The 7,834-nt window shown below is 39.8% G+C and overlaps 1 long non-coding RNA gene across 1 annotated transcript; it reads right to left on the reverse strand.

The window, feature by feature from the left end:
* Window positions 1-366: 366 nt before the first annotated feature.
* LOC308193403 lies at window positions 367-7,269 on the reverse strand. Its single transcript, XR_013949605.1, has 3 exons — window positions 6,168-7,269; window positions 6,031-6,090; window positions 367-717 (listed from the first exon to the last, which is right to left on the reverse strand). It is a non-coding gene; the product is annotated as an uncharacterized lncRNA (long non-coding RNA).
* Window positions 7,270-7,834: the final 565 nt, after the last annotated feature.

Below are 7,834 nucleotides of genomic sequence, written 5' to 3' on the forward strand. Positions count from 1 at the left end.
TTTTCAGCCCAAGTTCTGAGTCTACTCTAGGAAAGGACAAAATAGCCACTGCCAAGTTATTTTGACCCAAAACAAGAGCAAAAATAGCTGATTAGCTGCTTCTATGATACTGAAACCATGAAATACATTATATGATTCAAACACAGCAGGGAAGTGTTTTGGTGGAGCTGGAGGATGAAAACATGGTGCTTCATTGGGAAATATCCATGCTCACAGTTATCACTCTCTTATACTCCCCAGTCGCTAGTGTCCCATGCATAAAGAAACGGAAAAGATCCAACCCACTAATTTAAGTACAATGCAAAGCCAAGCACCCATTGTAGATGTTTCCACAGAAGCAGACAAACTGTTGGACTGCCAGATAATGAGAAATTGGGGTGTAGTGGCAAACGTACTTTGATCTAAAGAAAAAATTCAATGGTTGCAATAAAGTTGTATCACAGTCTCTTGCAAGCAACAGCAGAAAGCATTGGTCTGCCAGCCCTCTCACTCCTGTCTGCCAGACCTGGCCTCGGCAGACAGGAGTATTACATAAAGGATGAGGGCCAGAACAAAGAGAGAGGGAAAAGAAACATGAGACTGAGGAGAACTCTTGACACAGAAAGTTTCTTAGGAAAATTTTAGTTTCATTCTCAAAGAGTTAATTTAAAGACTTTACCTGTTTTGTTGGAAGAACATGGTGGGAAATGGTGAATGCACTGAGGTTAAAAAAGGCAGCTGAAACAGGCAGAGAAAAAATAAGTCTGTGAACAGGACATTCAGGAAAAAAAAAAAAAAAAGATGATGCTGCACCATGAGGCTGGTGCTGAAAATCATTTAATGTGAGCCATATCCACAACCTCTGCAGCTATATTTCTGGAAAACCCAGACTGTGATATCCGGGATACAGGGAAACTCTGAACCACCAGCAGCAAGATGTTTGCTAGCTCTCTCCTCGTTAGCCCCAAGCCTTTGCTGTAATGAAATTAAATGGGATATCTGAAGCCTAGAGGTAAAAGGACATACAGCATACTGCACACTTCAGTTCCTTATTTCTGCAAATAATTACTTCAGATCCCTTACTCCAGAAAATGGACCTTTCTAATCCTTCCTTTGGAGCATCTGTGAAGATCTAGATGCATTTACTAATTGCTGTGTAATGGACTGAATGTGTTTATTAGGTTAAGTTCATTTAACAGGGGGGAAATAAAGGTTATTAAAGTTTGTTGCACCCCAGAATGAAAATTGCAGTCCTTTTTATTTCCCACTCTCTCTACAGTGATAAATACCAGAAAATACATGTCGGTTCACTCCAGTCTGAGCCATCCACAGATGCATGTTTTCTTTCTATAACCAGCTGTAGCTAATTGCATCAGTGCCGCCTCTACTGCTGCACATGAAAAAGAAACCTGTAATTTATTGCAACAGACCATACTATTTCTGCTGTACATCTTGCCCATTCTGTCATTCCAGTGAACGGATTTCTCATGGTAAATTGGCAGTTCAGAAGTGGAAAACAACCTTGCTCAGAAGAAAGCTTTCAAAAACTCCTCCATATGTTCTATCCAGATATTGATAAAAGAACAAACAGAAAACATATTGTTTATCTGCAGGACCATGATTTCCCCATCAGCCAAAGATATATTGAGTCAAATTCATGCCTCATGTACCTTTGTTGTAGCCAGCAGAAGTGCAGCATGCATGATAATGACCCATTCATTTTATTGTTGCTTGAATAGCATCATGGTGCCTTTGAAAACATACATAGGTGAGGTGGTGCACATTAGTGTCAAAAGCAGTGGAGCTGTGCCAGTTTATACCAGCAAAAGATCTGGCTCCAGTCTCTGCCTCAGGGAATTTATGAATCATAATGTAACTCTAAGTAGATGTACTAGCTGTAAAATTCAATCCTGTCTTTAATAGCAGTGAGGCAGGAGAAGGCGAAAGGTGAGCCCTAACCTACTTTTGAAAGGGTCATGTCAAGGGCATTGAAAAAAAGGCCTTTCAATTGTTCTTACACCTCTGGGGAATGAGGCTGTAATGAAAGGCAGTAAAATGTTAATCACAGCTACATTGCTGGAGTTAGGAATTAAAAATAATTTGGCTTAAACCTGTGGTTTAACAGCATGAAGGCTTCAGGGACTACACTGGTGCAAAGACCTCCCTTCCCCTTATTCTGTTATCAACACCATCAAAGTCTAGCTACTAACGCTCATGTAACTATGTGTGGGGCTATGTTGTGAGCTGGATCAAGGAACTGCTTCAGGTTAAAAATAACCCAGAAAAAATAAACTAATTAATAAGCTCATGGTACGCACACTTAATAGCAGAGGTTAACATTTGCAAAATGCTGGGGGTGCCTCATACAACTGGCATTATATAAGCGTAAAGCACTTACTAATTCTCAGCTATTATTATGTAGTGCTGCTATTTATTACTGAGGGTTCAGCCTCTTGTTTGCATCTAGGTGTACATCAAAAGGACTTTATGCATGGGCTGTGCAGCCAGGTGGTTGGCCCACAGCTCTGCCTCCTTCACTCCCTGAGGTTTGCCCAGCTCAGACTTCCCTGTGGCCCAGCCACAACTGCTTACTCCAGCCTAGCAGCTGTAGAGGCTGAAGCCTCAAGTGTTAATTGCTCTATTACATTAATGTGAAACTAGAGGGATGGAGTGGAAAATCACAGCCATTGTCTTTTCATTTACCCTAATTGACCAAGTGACAGTGAAAGAGTGGCCTGGAGAAAGCCTCTTCTTATAATACATTGGCACTAATTAGGGATTTTAACAGAGGGATTTTTAAAATTCTTTACGTCCCCTTAGTAATGTAGCTTCAAAGCTATCACTAAGATAGATAGGGTTTTTTTGAAGATAGAGAGAGGGTTTTGTACCATTTAGGTAATTAGTAGCAAAAGGCAAAGATCACAGTTCTACAGCTCAACTTAGGCAGCAGGTCTGCAGCTGACCATGGAGAAGACCCGGCACTGCTGATGGACACAGCCATGCTGAAGCCACGAGGGCATTCTCCCTTCATGTGCTGTTTCTAGACCAAATAGCAGAGGGAAAACAACAGACTTCTTATGGGATGGAGCAAAATCTGTGGCTTATATTATGTCACTGTAGCCCAGAGAGGTACGCTGCTCAGTGACACATCCCAGGATTGCCCTTCCAACCAGAATGTTCTTCCTTCGCACATGGCCCACCAGAGAACAGTTTTGTGTTTAAAGAAAGGATCATGAAAAATGTGACATGTGGCTTCACTATAGTTTATTCCTGTCTATATATTCTTTTCTCCATATTACTTTAGGATCAAAGCCTGTAAGCTGACTGAGATAAGACCCCATTAGTTTCAATGAGAAGGGCTTTTCTTAACTCCCAAATAAAGATTGAAGGCTGTTATTTTGTTTTCTGCCACAAGGATTAACTGGACATCGTGCACTCCATCACTTTGCCATGATCCATTTCTGTCCCCATTTTCCACCCATACAGCTTGGTGATGGAAAAGCAGGGAGAAAGAGACTTTGGTTTCTCCCATGCTAAACATGTCAGCTGCACAGGCCTAGAGTAAAAAGAAGCTATCTGAGCAGCTGACAGCTAGAAGCAATGGGAAGGCAGCACCAGCTGCCTGGGGCTTTGGGCTCAGAATGACCTTTGCAGGCAGGACGTGCTGTTGGGCTTGCAGCCCTCAGCTTCAAGGTGGCCTCAGACTCACAAAATTACTCCCTTTCAGTGTTACACCTCAGCAAATATAACCACTAATGTGACTCATTGAGTAGAGGACCAAAGCTGCACACAGAGAGATTCTATACTAGTAGAAAATAGGTTTGGTGTTGCTCCAGCTATGCATTTTGTGCTGCTGTGAATGTATTTTATGCCCTGGTGTATGCTCCTGTCTTGTGTGTGCCACAATTAAATAAGCTGCTCTGCTACGTAATTTTTGCTCTAAGAAAATGTGAAGAGGGTAATATAAGAGCTATGCTTACAGCCTATAGCATAGCAAATTGTCTACTTAGTGCATGCTAGGCTTTTCTAGTAATGCCTAGGGACGGGCTGCAATTATAGCTCTTCCTTTGAAATAACATACTGCACGTTTTGTTGCTTAACAGATTTGTTTCTTTTAGGGAGGTTTGTAATGGGAAAGGTTGAATTCAAAGCTGCTGATTTAACCAAGACAGAACGGGCCGTAGTAGATTCCCAGGTTATGTCAGCTAAAAGAAAATGTCATCTGGTCTCAAGCCAAGGCCTACTAAGGGCTCTTGACTATTTTTCAGAATGTAGTTAAATAAATATATATATTTATAACATTCTGCCCAGGACAGGAAATTTCCACACTTTTCTCCTACCCCACCTGTTTGTTCCTGTCCTTGTGCTGCTCTTTTGTGTCTCCTGAGTGCCAATTGGCAATGAAAGTGCTGATGCAACTTTCTGTGGGCCCATGCTGGAGAGGGAGTCATAGCAATGACGATGGTTAAAAAATTAAATTCTCCAGCCATTGTGTTCCCAGGAGTGGAATCAGGCAAAATTGCAGACATCTTTGCCTCCAGAGAGCCTGAACAAGCTGACATTTTAGTAGAGGTTCTCGTTCTCACTGACGGCATTGAGAGGGATGAGAGAAGCATAACCAATGGTACATTTACAGTTGCTGAATTTGGTTCTACATAACCACAAAGCTAATGCTTTGCATTAGACCTCGTTCTCACATTAAACCAACCAATGTGACTAGGAAACACACAGGTTTCTAAGATAGCCACTCTCTCAAATTTACGTTTCAGATGACTCTTAATTTTGCTGTGCAAAAGTAACCCTGCAGATGCAGGAAACATACAGAATAGAAGAAATAGAGCAAGGTACAAGTCCAGTTTGGGCAGGGAGACCTTCTCAAGATGTGTCGTGAGTAGGTGTGTGAGTCTAGACCTACCTACATATGCCTGGCTTAACTAGTGATCTACCTAGAAGCAAGCCTGCAGCAGTGAGGATGCAGCAGACTGGATATCTGCATGGTCTGGTCCCCTGAAGGGGGTTTAGTCTGTGCTGAATCCTATCCCAAGGAAGATGCACTTTTTTCATCTTCAAACATTCCATATATGTAGGCAAGCTACAGACCTGTCTTAAATGTGAGTGTTCCCACAGCCTCAGATCCCATCACTCCATTTTAAGAATGAGCTGGAGCTAACGCAAATATGCCATGACTTATGTAAGGGTCCTCTTTACTCTGCAGTATATTCACACCAAGGAAGAATTTATGTATTTTTTATCCTTTAAGGAATTCTTTTGATAACTTGTAAAATAACTTATGTTTTGTAAAGATAGCAAAAATAATGTAAAAAGGTGGCTAAAAGGTTGATGTGACCCACGGTAAATATGGTGATGATTATGTGTGGAATATAAATAACCTATATAAAGGGTACTAATACATAAAATGCATATTTTTCTTTAAAGAGAGATGAAGAAAATATTTACTACCTTATTAAATCAAAAGAAATATGTAATTAAAAAGCAATCACTAGCTTCAGAGCTGCAATAAGCCTTTTTATTAGGTATTAATAATTTTATTAGGTACTGGATTGCTGGAGGGCTGGGACCATATGAGTTGGTAATAAACCATCTTGATGCATCATGTTCTTTCAGTCTTGCCAATGTGACATTTGCTGTGCAGGCACTATACATCTGAATGTTATACATCTGAACTAAAGCAAATGGAAATACCCTGCTTATCCTAGAACCCTATTACCAGCCTGGACAAATTAATATCAAGGGCACTGATTTAAAAAGAAAAGATGTATTTTGATGTGTATTCATACGAGAAAAATGTAGCACACTGTATAGTTGACTCCTGGTGGAAAACTGGGGAAGTATGTCTAAAACCTTCTAAATGCAAGTGGGGCTATGGGAGCCTGTTTTCTCTGTTGGTCTTTATGGCCACTCTTGCTGGAACAATATTTGTATGCTAGGACAGCATACTCAAGTGATACCAATGTCACATGCCATATGAAAGCTTTTGAGATCTTACATTAAGCTCTAATTCTGACCAAAAGAAAAAGAAAAGTCACAAACCAATCCAGTCTGATGCTAGATCCAAATATGCTCTGTGTAGTCCATTATTGCTGACAGCTCCTGGGAAGAAAATTGACCATTGAGAACAGATCCCACAGCTCTTCTTTCTCCCACTCCCTCTGACCACGAAAACAGACCTGCACAAGTGGGTCTTCCCCATTCTGGGAAAAAAACATCTCCTGGCTTTCCAATGGGATTATGGCCCATGTATCCAAATCTGTTAGCAAGATGACATCAATGAATTTGAAATGTTGTTCTGATGTTAATGCTTCTCTAATTAGCAATGTTTGAAGTAGCTCTGTTAAACTAAGAACATATCCTAACCTCAAGCCAAAACTCAATCCAAACCCCTTTTTTGAAAAAAAATAAAAATAAAATCAGTTACCATTATTTTCTTTGCCAATGTTATCTTCCAGAGTCCAACCCACAGCTCCCAAGAAAGAAAACAAGTAAAGTATAATCACCTTCTGCTTTAAAATAACATAATCATGTATAAATTAGGCCCTCAAAACATTTCTGCAAGCATTTTCACCAATGACCCAATAGTTTCAAGAACGTTTTCAACTTCTACAACTGACTTACCAATATCTTGATGCAATATAACATACTAAAGAGCAGAGGAGTTTAACAACGACTCCTGTACCTCCAAATCATTTTTATCTGTGGGAGGACTTTAACAGAAACAGCAGCAGTGACATCAAAGAACCAAAAACTGCAGTTTGGACTTTCCATTATGGCAGCGGTTGTGGAGGTGGGGCTCTCTAGAAATGTTCTCTGTTGGACTTGTTCTTGCAGACATGTTTACTTTCAAGTTGATGTATTTCAGTATCTATTCTATTAATAAATCTTTCCGGGAGTATGCTCGTAATCTGTTTAAGGTTAGCAATAAAAACTCACTGAGAAAGGGAGAGAAGCAGAATAGGCACAGTAGTGGAGTTTTCATAATAGCAGATCAAGCAGAAACCTACACATATACAAAAACTACAAAGCTAAGCAAATCTGACTGACAGAAGGATAAGGACGTGAAAACCTGTCTGTTGTGCAGTCACAGAAAACTGCATTTGGGGAGTAGCTAAAGGTAATATGAATTATAGACAAGTTGGTGCATATTTTTTCTCCCCTTTCCTGTGGCAAGCTAAGTATTCTTCAAGTAGTTCAACTTTGAAAGAAATGTTATACATTTTAGAACCTTTTTTTCATGTAGTCTTCATTTGCTCCTTGTATATTTTAAGAGCATTATATTCCATCATCTTTGCCTCTATTGTTTTTACAATGTGTGTCTTGAGGGTGTCTTTCTCTTTTTTCTTTTAGAAATTTGACGCTGATGTGGCCATCTTGATTAGAAATAAAAATGTAGCAGTAATGTGTGTGCAAGAGAAAGTGACCCACCATCCATGATGTGAGATATGCATAATAAAAAGATTTTTGTACAAAAATAGCCAGTAATCTTGAACCAGCCAGACTTCATGTTGTTGTACAAAGTATGCCAGCTCCTGGTGAGCCCACCTTGTTATTAACAATTTCTTGACGTAGATAGGCTTTTGATTGGATTCTAAGTGAATATTCAAGTCATATATATATGGAGATTAACATCTTAGACGATTAGTCACTTAGCCAGGTTACAAAACCATGCATGAATGCATATGAAGATGTGCTCTGCAAGTAACCACTGGTCTAATTACATGACAATCATTGTGGCAAACCATACACAATTGTTCAAACCACTGCATATGCTTTTTTCCATAAAAAGAAATACAAAGGAAAATTATATTTTATGACCCTGCCTTTCACCATATTATGTTAT

This window comes from Anser brachyrhynchus (genome assembly GCF_964034855.1).
Source record: "Anser brachyrhynchus genome assembly, chromosome: 3".
Classification (NCBI taxonomy): Eukaryota; Metazoa; Chordata; class Aves; order Anseriformes; family Anatidae; genus Anser; species Anser brachyrhynchus.